Raw genomic sequence first — 12,860 nt, 5'->3', positions numbered from 1 at the left:
TTGTAATGGATATATTAGATCTAACAGATGGTGAATGTCATTGTGGTCAATTGCGTTTTCTCTACAGGGATTTCTTTTTTTTTTCTGTGATGGGGTCAAAGAAGATGGGGAAAGGCAGTTTAATTCTGGCTCTGGGAAACAAAGAGGGTGTGCCTGAGGTTCTGAATCTAAAAGAACTGGCCTCTACAGCTCTTAAAGAATTCTACTGGCTGTTTGGATGATGTCTGAATCGGATTTTTTCATTTTTATTTTATTTTTTTATCCACAAGGAGGTCTTCTAAAAGTTTCATCATTCTTTGCTGCTTTTATCCTGGATTTTAGAAGCCTATTCATTCATTTTTGATAAATGAACAAAAGTTAAACTGTATTTCTGCTGCATTTCTATAGCTGTATTTCTGTCTTAATTGGGATCTTCTGCTTGATTGCTGGACAGCAGCCAAAATATAGGAGGACAGAATTAGTAATTTTATGGATATTTTCCAATGGGACAGACTACTAGTGCAGCATAATTAACCAGCAAGCCATTTTCAAACAGGTCCATGATAGATGTCCTACTTCTTGACTTCTCACTGGTGAACTAATGCTGCTTAATTATGGCTGAACTGCTGCTGCCATCCATAAGGAATTATTTGAGAAGTTCACAAAGAAATCTGTGTAAAAGCAGTAATTACAGTAAAGAACAGTGATTATGGTTCAGGTAAAAACAGAAATCAAACAAAACAACATGCTGTGAACTTTCAAAATGTGTGTTTTAAAAATGATGGACTTTGATAATATCTAAAACTACAATCTTTCAGAACTTTGGCAAATCATTATATTCTTACCAGTACCGGTGTGGTGGTCCTAACGGGTTGAATTTACTACCCCCCTTTCCTTTTTGCTTTTTTGTCAGTTATTTAACTTTTGTCAATTAGAGAGAAAAACCCGTCTCATAACAAAAACAATTGTTTTGGCATACTTACTCTTTCTTTGTTTCATTTCCGTTCTTTGTAAATAATTCTCTTAAACCAGTATGTGGGTGTTAGACATTGTGTACCTCTGATATAACCAACTCACAATTTAGAGTGTTCAGTTTATGACAGCCACGGGTGGGATACTGCAGCTCTTTGTTGCTTAAGTCGTCTTTCTTCCTGTTGGTTTTTGTTTTGGGTTCCATAAAGGAACCAAAATATGTTTTATCACAGCAGTACATAATAGTTCTCGGGAAATAGTTGTTTCGCATTGTGAGCGTTGCGTTTCTGACAGTGTGTATGTTTAGCTGTATTCTTGTTTGGATTTTCAAATTCAAGTTGAGATCTTGTTGAGAGCAGTGACTCATTCTGCAATTTTACACTCAATGGCCACTTTGTTAGCTACACCTGTCTTTGGCAATCACATGGCATCAGCTCATGTGCTTTTAGGCATGTAGAAATGGTCATGAGAAAATAGAAAAGATCAGCCTTACTTTTAGCATAAGAAAAAAGACCAAAAAAAACTATTCAAATCATTTTCAATGGTTGCTAGGTAAGTCCACCTGAGTATGTCAGCTGATAAACTAGGATGCCCAACCCTGATTTTGGATTTAATAGGAATGTTCCAAATAAGAAAGAATGGTCATTTAGTATCAATAATTTATTCAGTAGTCCCGCCTATATTGCGGTTGACTTTTCATGTCTTTCCGTGTTGCTGATTTTTATTGTTTTTTCTTTTTACAGCGCACTTTGTGGTCTGCATGCTGATTGGCCGTAGACCACTTTGAGTCAAACTCCGTGTCACTCCATGCCGTGTCTCCTGAATGTGTTTAGTTCACCAGACCTACTACATAAATCTTCATTGCGAGCAGATGTTTGTTTTCATTCTATAAAACTGAACTTATTTTTTCTACAAAGGGTTGCAGTTTAAACAATGTTTGTGTTCACATTCTGGAATATTTTAGAAACATTTAGATTCGTGTGTAGTGGGGGAGGGCAGGGGTAAAGCTCTAAACCAGGGGTCCCCAGACCCCGGCCCCGGGGCCGGATCCGGCCCCCCGACTCATTTGACCCGGCCCCCTGAACGGCTCCCTGACCAATAGGGGGGGGCGGGTCAAAAGCTGCCTTTTTTTTCGATTAATATCTTTTTTAGCCTGGCCGCCTGATTGTAATGTTATGATTTACATTTATCGTATTGCCCCTGAATGCATCTCAGTTACAGTGAACGAGATGTTTTGGAATAGGAGTAATGCATTATGGGATAGGCAAGACACGCGGAACCTTCTATTTACAGCGAACACTACCCTCCCAACCCCCACACAACGGAAAAATGGCAAAAAGGTTAGGTAAGAGGAAAATTGATTCTGAATGCAGGGTATTTAACCCGCGGTGGACAAACGAGTATTTTTTTATTCAACACAAATAAAAGGCTGTTTGTCTAATCTGCCAAGAGACGGTGGCGGTATTCAAAGAATACAATATGCGCCGACATTTCGAATCCCGTCACAAAGACAAATACGATAACTTGCAAGGCCAAATACGAGCAGAGAAACTCTCAAAGCTAAAAAGTGGATTGTTAGCTCAGCAGACTGCATTTGTAAACCAAAGTCAAGTCAACCAATAATACCTTCGGACCAGATTCTGTGTCGCGCAACTGATAGCGAGCTGCGGTAAAGCTTTCACCGAGGGAGAGTTTGTGAAGAAATTTTTGAATGTCGTCGCGGAGGAGATGTGTCCCGAGAAGAGAGATGTATTTAATGCGTTGTGTCTGTCGGCGAGCTCTATCACCAGACGCGTTGAAGAAATCGGGAGTAATGTCTATGCCCAGCTGCAGCAGAAGACCAAAGAATTTGAGTTTTTTTCATTAGCGCTGGATGAGAGCACGGACGTGCAGGACACGGCGCAGCTGCTTATTTTTATTCGTGGCGTTAGCGCAAACTTTGAGTTTTGTGAGGAGCTGGCAGCCCTAATAAGTCTGAAAGGCACTACCACGGGGGAGGATATTTTCCACAATGTATGCCAAAACATGTAAGAGTTGGATCTGGACTGGGCAAAGCTGGCCAGCATTACCACCGATGGAGCTCCGAGTATGGTGGGCGCATCTCGGGGTCTAATAGGACGCATGAACGCGGAGATGGAGAAACGCGGTCTCAGCGCTCCGCTACCAGTCCACTGCCTAATTCACCAGCAGGCACTCTGCTGCAAAGTGCTGAAGTGGGATTCTGTCATGCAGGTTGTCGTATCATTCATAAACTTCATCAGAGCAAATGGACTTAAACACAGGTAGTTCCAACAATTCCTGTCTGACTTGGGGTCTGCCCACGGAGATGTGCTGTACCACACAGAGGTCCGATGGTTAAGCCGCGGCAGAGTTTTGAGGCATTTCTACGAGCTGCTACCTGAAATCAACGCATTTCTGTGTTCCAAAGGCACATCCCAGAGCTTATCGAACCAGAATGGAAATGGCACCTCGCATTTTTGACAGATGTGACAGAAATGTTGAACGGCCTAAACTTGCAGCTACAAGGCCAGGGAAAACTCATTTGTGATATGAATTACCACATAAAAGCATTTGAGGTGAAACTAGCGCTGCTTATGGGGCAAGTGAAGAAGCACAACTTCGCCAATCTCCCTGCTACCCAAAACTTTTCTGCAGAGAACCCAGCGGCCCCGTTCCCAGCCGAAAAGTGTGTGGAGGCACTGGAAATGCTGAAGGCGGAGTTCAGTGTGCGATTCAGTCAACTTCATGTTCATGCAAAAGAAATCCGTCTTTTCCAAAACCCCTTTCTTGCCAACATCGATGAAGCCCAGCCTTCTTGTCAGTTTGAGCTAGCTGACTTACAGAACTGTGATGTTTTGAAAGACGCATTCAAGCCCAAAAGTCTCATTGACTTCTATGCCGCTCTCCCAAATGACACGTACCCTAATATAAAAAAAAACGCAATGAAGATGTTCACACTTTATGGCAGCACATATATCTGTGAGCAAACCTTTTCACAGATGAAACTCCTGAAAAGTCCACTAAGATCAAGATTGACGGATGAACATCTGCATCAGTGTTTGAGACTTGCTGTGACTACGATGGAACCGGATATTCAACTCCTCACCAGCCAGATGCAGGCCCACAGTTCAACTTCCTGCTTATGAACATACAGTCCATCGGTAAGCTAATAAGCTTAATATTTGGCATTCTGGGAAACAATAAATGTTTACATTTATGCACCGCTGTGATTGTCACACTTTTTCTGTTTCAAACTGACCCGGCCCCCGATCAGAGAAAGGGAACGTCATGTGGCCCTCATTGGAAAAAGTCTGGGGACCCCTGCTCTAAACCATCTCTAGTTATTGAAAAAAAATGCTGATTTGCAGATTTCATCTGTCATGTTCGTTTTTTTAGAATGTGACTCAAGCAATAGGGGACACTTCATATAAAAATGTCTGATTTACATCAAATGAGAAGGAAGAGGCTATTGTGAAGTTACAGAATGGCAGCTGTAGCTGGAATGGTCCTGTTTTTTTTACAGCAAAGTTATGAAAAATACAACATCAAACTGATCCCTGAAGAAGATGAAAGACTATAAAGTCTTTGGTTTCCTGCCTCTTCTAAAGAATCTGCTTGCAAGAATCAGATTATAGAATCACAGTACAAACTACATGAAACACTGAACCGCCCTACCTTGTTGCATTTTAAGACCATTTGATCAATTTTTTGATGGGGCTTCAGGAAGGATAAGACAGCATGTCACATAATTCCAATATTCTAAAAACTGGTTACTTTAACACCGGAGCTTTAGCTCCAATATTGATGTTCTTTGAATTTTGTTCTTCTTCAATTGTTTATGCAACAAATATTACTTCAGCAGATTGTGAGGCTGAGAAAAGCAGCTTTCGACTGATATCCAATAATTTACAGCAGTTATGTAAACCAGTTTATAATGTAAAGTACTGCATGAGTATCTGTTAGAAATATGTCAATTGCATGACTGGTTAAAGAAACACTGTGGTTCAAAGAGTATGTTATTTTGTTGTCACTGGCAACAGCTCTGGTTTTAAAGGGTTAATATGTATTCTCTCTACTCCTATGGTCTTCATTTTCTCTTCATCTCAATTGGATTTTGGGTATCGGAATTAACATTTTATGAATAAGCAGCAATCAAATTTGAAGAAGCTCTGATGATTTCCTACTCACAAAGATTAAAATTTCTCAGGTGTATTTTAAAACCAAAATAAAATAGACTTAAGAATATTCTTTGTTGTTTCCAGTTCTTCCTGTCTTAGCAAAATACTAGGTGAATCCAAAAGCCTTTTTAAACAGCTGTTCCTTTACCTGAGGTGCTACAACTAATGCTTATAAAAAGTGGTATTGATTCTTTTTTATAAATCTTTGTCAGTAATGATACTTATATTGACTCAAAAAAGGCCAGAGGGGGTCCGCTCCTGATAACTACTCAGACTACAGTGTGCAGAGGAAGAAGAAAACTCTGAATCCTGAGACATTTTATTTGTTCTGAATATTAAGCTAATTATAGTCTATCCCACTTTTTGAAATAAAACCAACACCAGCTCTAAATTTGGACCGGCATATTACAACAATCACCAAATCATACATTTGGCCCAATGGTGCAGCAGGTGTTGCAATTATTGTTATGGATACAGTAAGTTTATGATTTTTTTTTTCCAAAAAGGACAAAGCAGTTGTTAATAGTCTTTATAGTATTATGACTATTAATAAAGTAAAGTTTGTAACCTGAGTTGTCATATATCACATGTTAAGCAACCACCTGGAGGGAGAAAGTGAAGGCTGCCTGATCAGTTTACAGTGACAATAAGTCAACAAAAGCACATTTTCCTACCCTTGTCTTACTCTGGAGATGCAACAGTAGCGCAGTCGGCCAACAACATCCATTCTGCAGGGTAGCTGTCATACACAGAGGTTGGCATAGTGTGCTGTGCCTTATGGATTTTCCGTCAAACACAAGACTTCAACCTCCCTGAATATTAATACAGCAGTTCAAGATGTGCATCACTTCTCTGCATTCCCACTGGCTGTACAGCGGCAGTGTAATAGTACTTGTGGGGTGCATGATGTTCGATGTCAAAACACTGTCTTTGGAAAGACTTTTCTGTTGGATTTTGTATTTTGGAAGCCTGGAATGTTGGTAAAGTTTTACATTCTGCGTTAGAAAAAAAAAAAGCTTGGCTTGTAAAAAGACAAGGGCTACCTCTAATGAGTAAACAAGTCCTGCACTTCACTGTTTTTTGGTCCACAGATGAGATACACATTTTTCATATGAAAGTTGATAAGACAATGCAGCAAAAAGAGTCTGACAGAGTGTATGTATGCACAAAGAAGAGTGCCATGCAAGGTTTAGTGATGTAAAACCAAATGCTGACTCGTACATTAAACTAAACTTGCACAAGTGGCAGAACTCATACAAAAGCCGAGGATGAAAAGGAAAAAAAAATGCCCAGACATGTGAAATTAGCTGTAAACAAAGAAGGCTGTTGAGCCCAGCGCCATCAGGGACCCTTTAACAAGCCAACACTATGGCAGCTGTGAGGGAACAAAGTAGCGCCCTTCTCAAAAATGGTGTAAAGTCAGCAGCCAGCTTGTGTGTTTGTTCTCTGTGATTCTATTACTTTTATGGGGACACTGACACCAACTCCAAAGAAAAAATAAAAACACAAAACATTGTCAAAGAAAGCAGAAGCTGGAATTGGACCCTGACAAAACTTGAACATCAAAGATTAGTGAGTGATTCCAAAAATCTATGTTTTGTATGCTTGCCTGCTGTCAACGAAGACAGGATCAGTGGTTATCTAATCTTTGTGGGCAATAATCTGCAGCACGGAAATGATGTTTTAGGGGAGGCCATGGGACATAAGTATAGCAGTCGACCTTTGTTCTGAGGATTGCAGATTCTGTTGCCGCCTTGCCTGCCCGGTTGTTGAACTGTTCTTGGGGAAGACACTGAACCCCACATTGCTCCTGCTGGTTATGGGTTGGCACCAGTGTTCGGCAGCGGAGCCGCCATCAGTGTGTGAATGCGTGTGTGCATGGGTGAATGGGGCTGTAAAGCACTAAATGAGGCTGTAAAGCACTAAATGAGTATACGCCATTTACCAAGTTATTACTTATATTTGACAAAACCCATTCATTTACATCCAACCCAAGTAAATATTCAGTTCTAAAACAATAGGAGCACATTCAAAAAAAAATATAGACTTAAAAAAAAAACAGTTAATCTGTTTGCAAGACATAATTACAGACTCCAGTACTGTGAGAAATAATTCACTAGTGTGTGACTCATTTGTGACAGGCATCACTATATACGATATATGATCCCCATCTTTGCAAACGTTTACCAACTAGGGCTGTTCGTAGTTAATGACTGCACAGTTCAATATTAGCATCAGCTGCATTGTGTGATCCCTTTGTTCAACTATCTCTATCCTCCTTTCCTGCGGGAGCTTTGTTCTCTTGTTAATTAGCAGCTTTGACAGAGATGGTGAAAAGCTTTTAGAGACACACTTAGTTGCTCCAGTGCTCCCCAGATCCATCGCGCAATCTGTTTCATCAGCAGCAACATGCTGGGACTTTACCAGCTGAATCAGTCAGACTACACCAACAGCAGCATCACAGATGCTGATAAATACTCGCACTGATGCCCCTAACTCTGCTCTGGTTCAAGAATACACATGAAGACGAGGAGGCACCATAAGTGTTATCAGTAACGGAGACTGATGGTCTCCAATCAGCAATGGCTGTAGGCTGTAGTCATGGAGCAGAAGGCTTAGTGTGAGTAAAGATGATACTTGGTTTTGTGCTTTAGAGGGGGGTGGAGATGGTGAGGGGGACAAAAAAAAATAATGAGTTCTCTGGAGGAGTCAGGATGCAGATCCAGCAACAAATGTGTCATAAATTCATACTTCCAGCATTAATCAACCTACCAACACACCCAAGTCAGTGCACACAAGTATTTCAACATAATTGTACCGTGATAACCACTATGTTTTAAAACAGTTACAACTAAGTTGGAAGATAAGTGATTACAACCATGAATTGTAACAAAAACACAATTAAAGTTTGACAATGGTAAAATATTTTTCTGCTTTTGAAAAGGGAAAAAACAGCTACTAGACCATTTTTGGAAATATAACGTTTTACAATGTTCTTCTCAGTAAGGAAAAAGCTCTCAAATTGTGCTATCGGAAGGCAAAGAAAAACAAAACCAAGAAAAGAAGGGATTTTGGAGGATTTACATTCCCTGCAGCACATACTATTAAAAAAAAGAAGAAGAGTAAAGACGGTTTGAAGAGTAAAAATTGCTTTGTAGTTCATATATGTTCTAGTTATTTGATGATGCAGCTAATGAAGCTGTAATTGTTAGTGACTGAATATAAGGTTGCAGGGCTGGCTTATAGACTGCATAAGAATACCCTCCGACACCCTTATATATTAGGATTGTAACAATACATTTTAACAATTTATAGTCAATATTGGGTCAATTGGAACAATCTGAATTACTCATCTAAAATCGATTTAGGACAACCAATCAACCAGTGTGACTCGGAGATAAGTACATGGGTACTGCACAGTGCAGATTCCCTGTATTTCTTACAAAACATAATTTGTCCCGGTCAGATCAGTCTGGTTGGATTATGGGAATATAAATTGATTCATCGATTAAGTTGATTGATTGTTACAACCCTATTATATATGATGACAAGTACAGATATATTTTCTTGATAAATTATTGAGATTTTTTATTTAAATTTTAACTAAAGGATCTACATAACACCTTAAAATCAAATGTTTTCAGGCTTATACAAGTTGTCATAATTTCCACATTATTTATAAAAGAAAATCTACCAACTAATTTAAAAAAAAGGGGGAAATAGATTTAAATCTATCCATATTTTCTAAGTTCTCAATAGTCTTGTTAAAAAAATGAACCACAAGGTTTCAGTGTTTGGGGATTTGTTGTTTTTCTACTGCTGTGTTTCAGCTGTTCCTTTTAGGGATCACCACAACAAATGATCTGCCTCCAGCCAACCCTATCATCTGCATCCATCTCACTCAAACCAACAACCCTCATGTCTTCTTTCTCTACATCAATAAAACTCATCTTTGCTCTTTCTCTTCAACCACAGCATCCTTTTATTAAAACAATATCTGTCGCTCTACTCAAAATGTCCAAACCATCTCAAACGGTTACTTTACATACATCTCGAAAGTGTCTAACATGAGCTGTCCCTCTGAAGCAGTCACTTCTGATTATATCTTTTCTTGTGGATGCCCAAAACAACTTGTTGCTAAGTATAAGACAGACGTTTATTTGTTTAAATTTGTATCTGCAGCAACATGAAATTGACTTGTGACACCACAGGTTAAGTTTTCCTCATCTGCTCCAACAAAGCTGTTTGTCCAGACTACAGACCGACCACTTTATATTGGCAGGTTAAATACCGAGCATTGACCACCACTCATGTTGAGCAGACAGAAAAAAATGTACCAGAGGTTGTTAAAATGAAGGACACATAAAAGAGGTAAATTATCTAATGAGTCACTAATTGCCATTGTCATTGCTTGAATTATGTCAGCGGCAACAGGACCAGTTCCCTGAGGTCATAAAGAGAAACTCCCTACCCTTTTCAATTGAATTTGCTTGTCACTGGAGTAGAGCAAGACCTATTTGATTAAAAAATAAAACAGAAAAAAAAAACAGTTTCAAAAACATTTGATCCTTTCATTTGTAACGGCTTGCCACTGTGCCATTCTCATTTGCCACCCTTCCAAAGTCTTCTGCTACCATCTCTCATACAAAAATGTTCTAGCTCCACCACCTTTGGTGAGGCTCGGATGTTTCCCACCATGTTTAACCTTTTACATTGGATCTATAGCTCCAGTGTTGACATTTTTTGGATTATCAAAATTCTTCAACAGTTTACGCAATTAACTTAATTCCAGGGATTCTGAAGCGGAAAAGAGCTGCTTTGCAGTGCCGCTTTGACTGATGACTGACTTGCTTTTTGCCCTACTTCAGCAGATCCATTCATAACTGATGCAATATGAAGAAACATTGATAGTTGAAAATTAGACCAAAAATCACCCATTCACATCATGGCTCCTCCCACTTGTCAAAAAAAAAACACTCCAAAATTGTTATGGACAAATTTAACCTCAGAATAATTCAATTGGTTATAAAAAAGTTATCGTGAATGGAAAAGGTTTAACTTTTTAACATAATGTTTAAAAAAAAGGCAAGCTTTGAGGAACTTCAATATTTGGCATTTTTAAGTTCATCAAATTTGGAAGTGACATGTTTTGGTTTAGCTTTAACACTGCTACAGTCACTAAAAGGCAAAAAAAATGTTAAAATATTGTCAAAATACTCATATTGTCTTTGTTAGATTATACTTATAATATATACTTATGATATATCTTGGACAGTTCTTTTATTTTATTTCGTTGTAAAATGATTAAACACTAGTCGTCATGGTCCCTTGTTTAGCCACTTTAGACAGATTTCAAACTGGTATTCATTTTGAGACCAGTGCTAAACACAGTTGTCTTGACTGTGTTGCTGACTAGACATTGATTTTATGTAGTAATTCTAGTAGCTTTTTAAAATTCTGTATAACAAATATTGGTTTCCTTCTGTCAAGTTTGCATTCTTAAGCTTTACACACCACGAATAAGATTGCTACTGTCAAAAAACAATTGTTTGAGTGTAAAGCACTACCCTAAAGCAAACTATCATTTTCTTTGTTATTTGTAGCTTTGCTTTAAGGAACAATCTGTTGTGTTTTTTTTTTGTTGTTTTTTTTATTTTAATGTCTTTGTCTGAACAAAACCTTCAATCAAAAACAAAACAAAAAATTATGATCACTTAAAATGCAACTTTTGCTGGAAAATTTATAATTTTTAGTTATTTTTATTTTTTTATATTAAAAATCTTACTTCAGTGGCAGGTGACACAACTGAAAAGATTCAAATAGAATAATGTTTTTCTTTTCTTTTTCTGCATATGTTAATGCCTGAGAATTTCAGCGGCAAAGATGGTTGACACAGACTATATTAAAGTTAAAAGTCCCATCATTAGGAACTACACTGGCATTTATAAGGAAAACATGTCAGACACTGGCCATCAAAGCCTGGAGTTTGACACATGTGCCATAGGTGCTCACTGCAGGCGTTAGGGCTGACTAAAAACTAAGTCAATATTCAAAAGCAGCTTAACCCAAAAACATAATATTAGGAGGATGGTTCTAATAGTAAATGACTGGAAGTTGATCAAGTAAAAGTTGGCAAGAGGTGCAAACCATGAACAAGCTTTTCAACAGATTTACTGTACAATGCTGTCTTTGGTCAGTGTTTGGTAAAAACAATTAGAAAGTTGAAAAAAAACTCACTCAGATGTTGTTCCAGCTTTCAATGTGTTTGAGGACGTCAGCAAGTGTTTAAGATTTGTCTGTCACAAAACTTTTTTTTAGATTTCTCTCAGAAAACCCTCTGACGACAAGTTCTTCTTCTTCTTCTTTATAATGTTTTTTGGCAGTTGACAATCAACTGGTGGGGGAAATACTGCCACCAACTGGTCTGTAGTGTGGATCAGGATAACTATAGTTCTCCATTCCATCGGTCATATATATTATACTTAGCATTATAAAACTTATTTATTCCTCCACCTAAATTATACCTACAAATTTGGTTATTCTCAATAATAAATCAACCTTTGTTGTCTTTCTGTTTTCTTTCAGTTTTCATGTCTGGAAGGCACAATGGCAAACACAAAACTTTGTTATATTTATTTAAACATGGTGTATTGTAAAAAAAAAAAAAAGATAATTTTCTTTTTTTTCTTCATTTAGACACTTTGATAAACACAACGTACACTCTCCATCACAAGTTTTTTTGTTGTTGTAATCTATATTCGTTGTTGCTTTGACCTCTTGTGATCATTATAAAAATAAATAAAAATACAAAACTACTTCACACTACTTTTGTATTCAAAATATTTTTTTTGCACCTAAAGAGTCCACTTTAATCTTTCATCTGGTTAAAATACCTATTTCTTTTTAAATTTATGCTTATACCCTGAGGGAATTTTTTCTCATTGTATGAAAATCAGTGTAGCCCAGTTACAAAAACAACATTTTTTTGTATGCACCTTCATCTTAAAAATATTCACATAAGTGGCATTTCCCAAACACAAAGAGAAACATTTGAGCGAAGAAAGTCTAGTTTCTAAGGAAATGGTTTCTCCCCAATTACAGTCAGTTACTCCAAAAGGCTCCATCTCAACATTTGAACTCCTCCCCACCTGTTGTTCTCTAAGTGATAGCCTGTCTTTTCATGCTCACCTGATAACTTTTACCTCTGATGGGCTTCTTTTAAAATTTGTTTTCACACATACACAATTTTCCTCCTTCATCACTGACCCGTGAAATCCTTGCTTAGCTAGTCAGATCTCTGTATGTGAACAATGACAAAGGTCAGGGAACCGGCGCCATACGTTTGATCATGCATAGAGCATGTCTACAAAAGTCTCATTGCTTTCTACTGAGCATAAACTGAAAAAGAATATTGAACAAAGGAGGGTGGGTATAGAGCAGAGCAAACTCTTTCACAACATGTTTGAAAACATGTAACATGTTTACATGTATTCAAAAAAACCTACAAGAAGTCACTAATAGAACTGTATAAGGCCAGAAACGATTAGTTGAACAAAAAATGTCACTTTAGCACAGTTGCAATGCAGAATTGTATTGTGAATGTTTTGTAACTATCTGTAAAAATCAATATGCATATTGAGTACGCACATCATCGGGTTTTGTAAAAAGGGGTGGGAGCAGACAAGATTCATCTTCAACCCACATCTTTTCAAGCACACTGTATTATTTTAT

General features: G+C 37.9%; 1 long non-coding RNA gene across 1 annotated transcript in view; it reads right to left on the bottom strand.

Annotated features, from left to right (window-relative positions):
- LOC144994920 (uncharacterized) overlaps window positions 1-11,698 on the bottom strand; it is a 60,764-nt gene extending 49,066 nt beyond the window's left edge. Inside the window, exon 1 of the long non-coding RNA XR_013658618.1 lies at window positions 11,367-11,698. This is a non-coding gene — a long non-coding RNA (uncharacterized LOC144994920). The remainder of the gene's footprint in view (window positions 1-11,366) is intronic.
- Window positions 11,699-12,860: the final 1,162 nt, after the last annotated feature.

Source organism: Oryzias latipes, chromosome 10 (genome assembly GCF_053564925.1).
Source record: "Oryzias latipes strain Hd-rR chromosome 10, Olatipes_Hd-rR_3.1".
Taxonomy (NCBI): Eukaryota; Metazoa; Chordata; class Actinopteri; order Beloniformes; family Adrianichthyidae; genus Oryzias; species Oryzias latipes.
The sequence above is the reverse complement of the archived record's forward strand: the minus strand, read 5'-3'. Positions and strand labels throughout refer to the sequence as shown.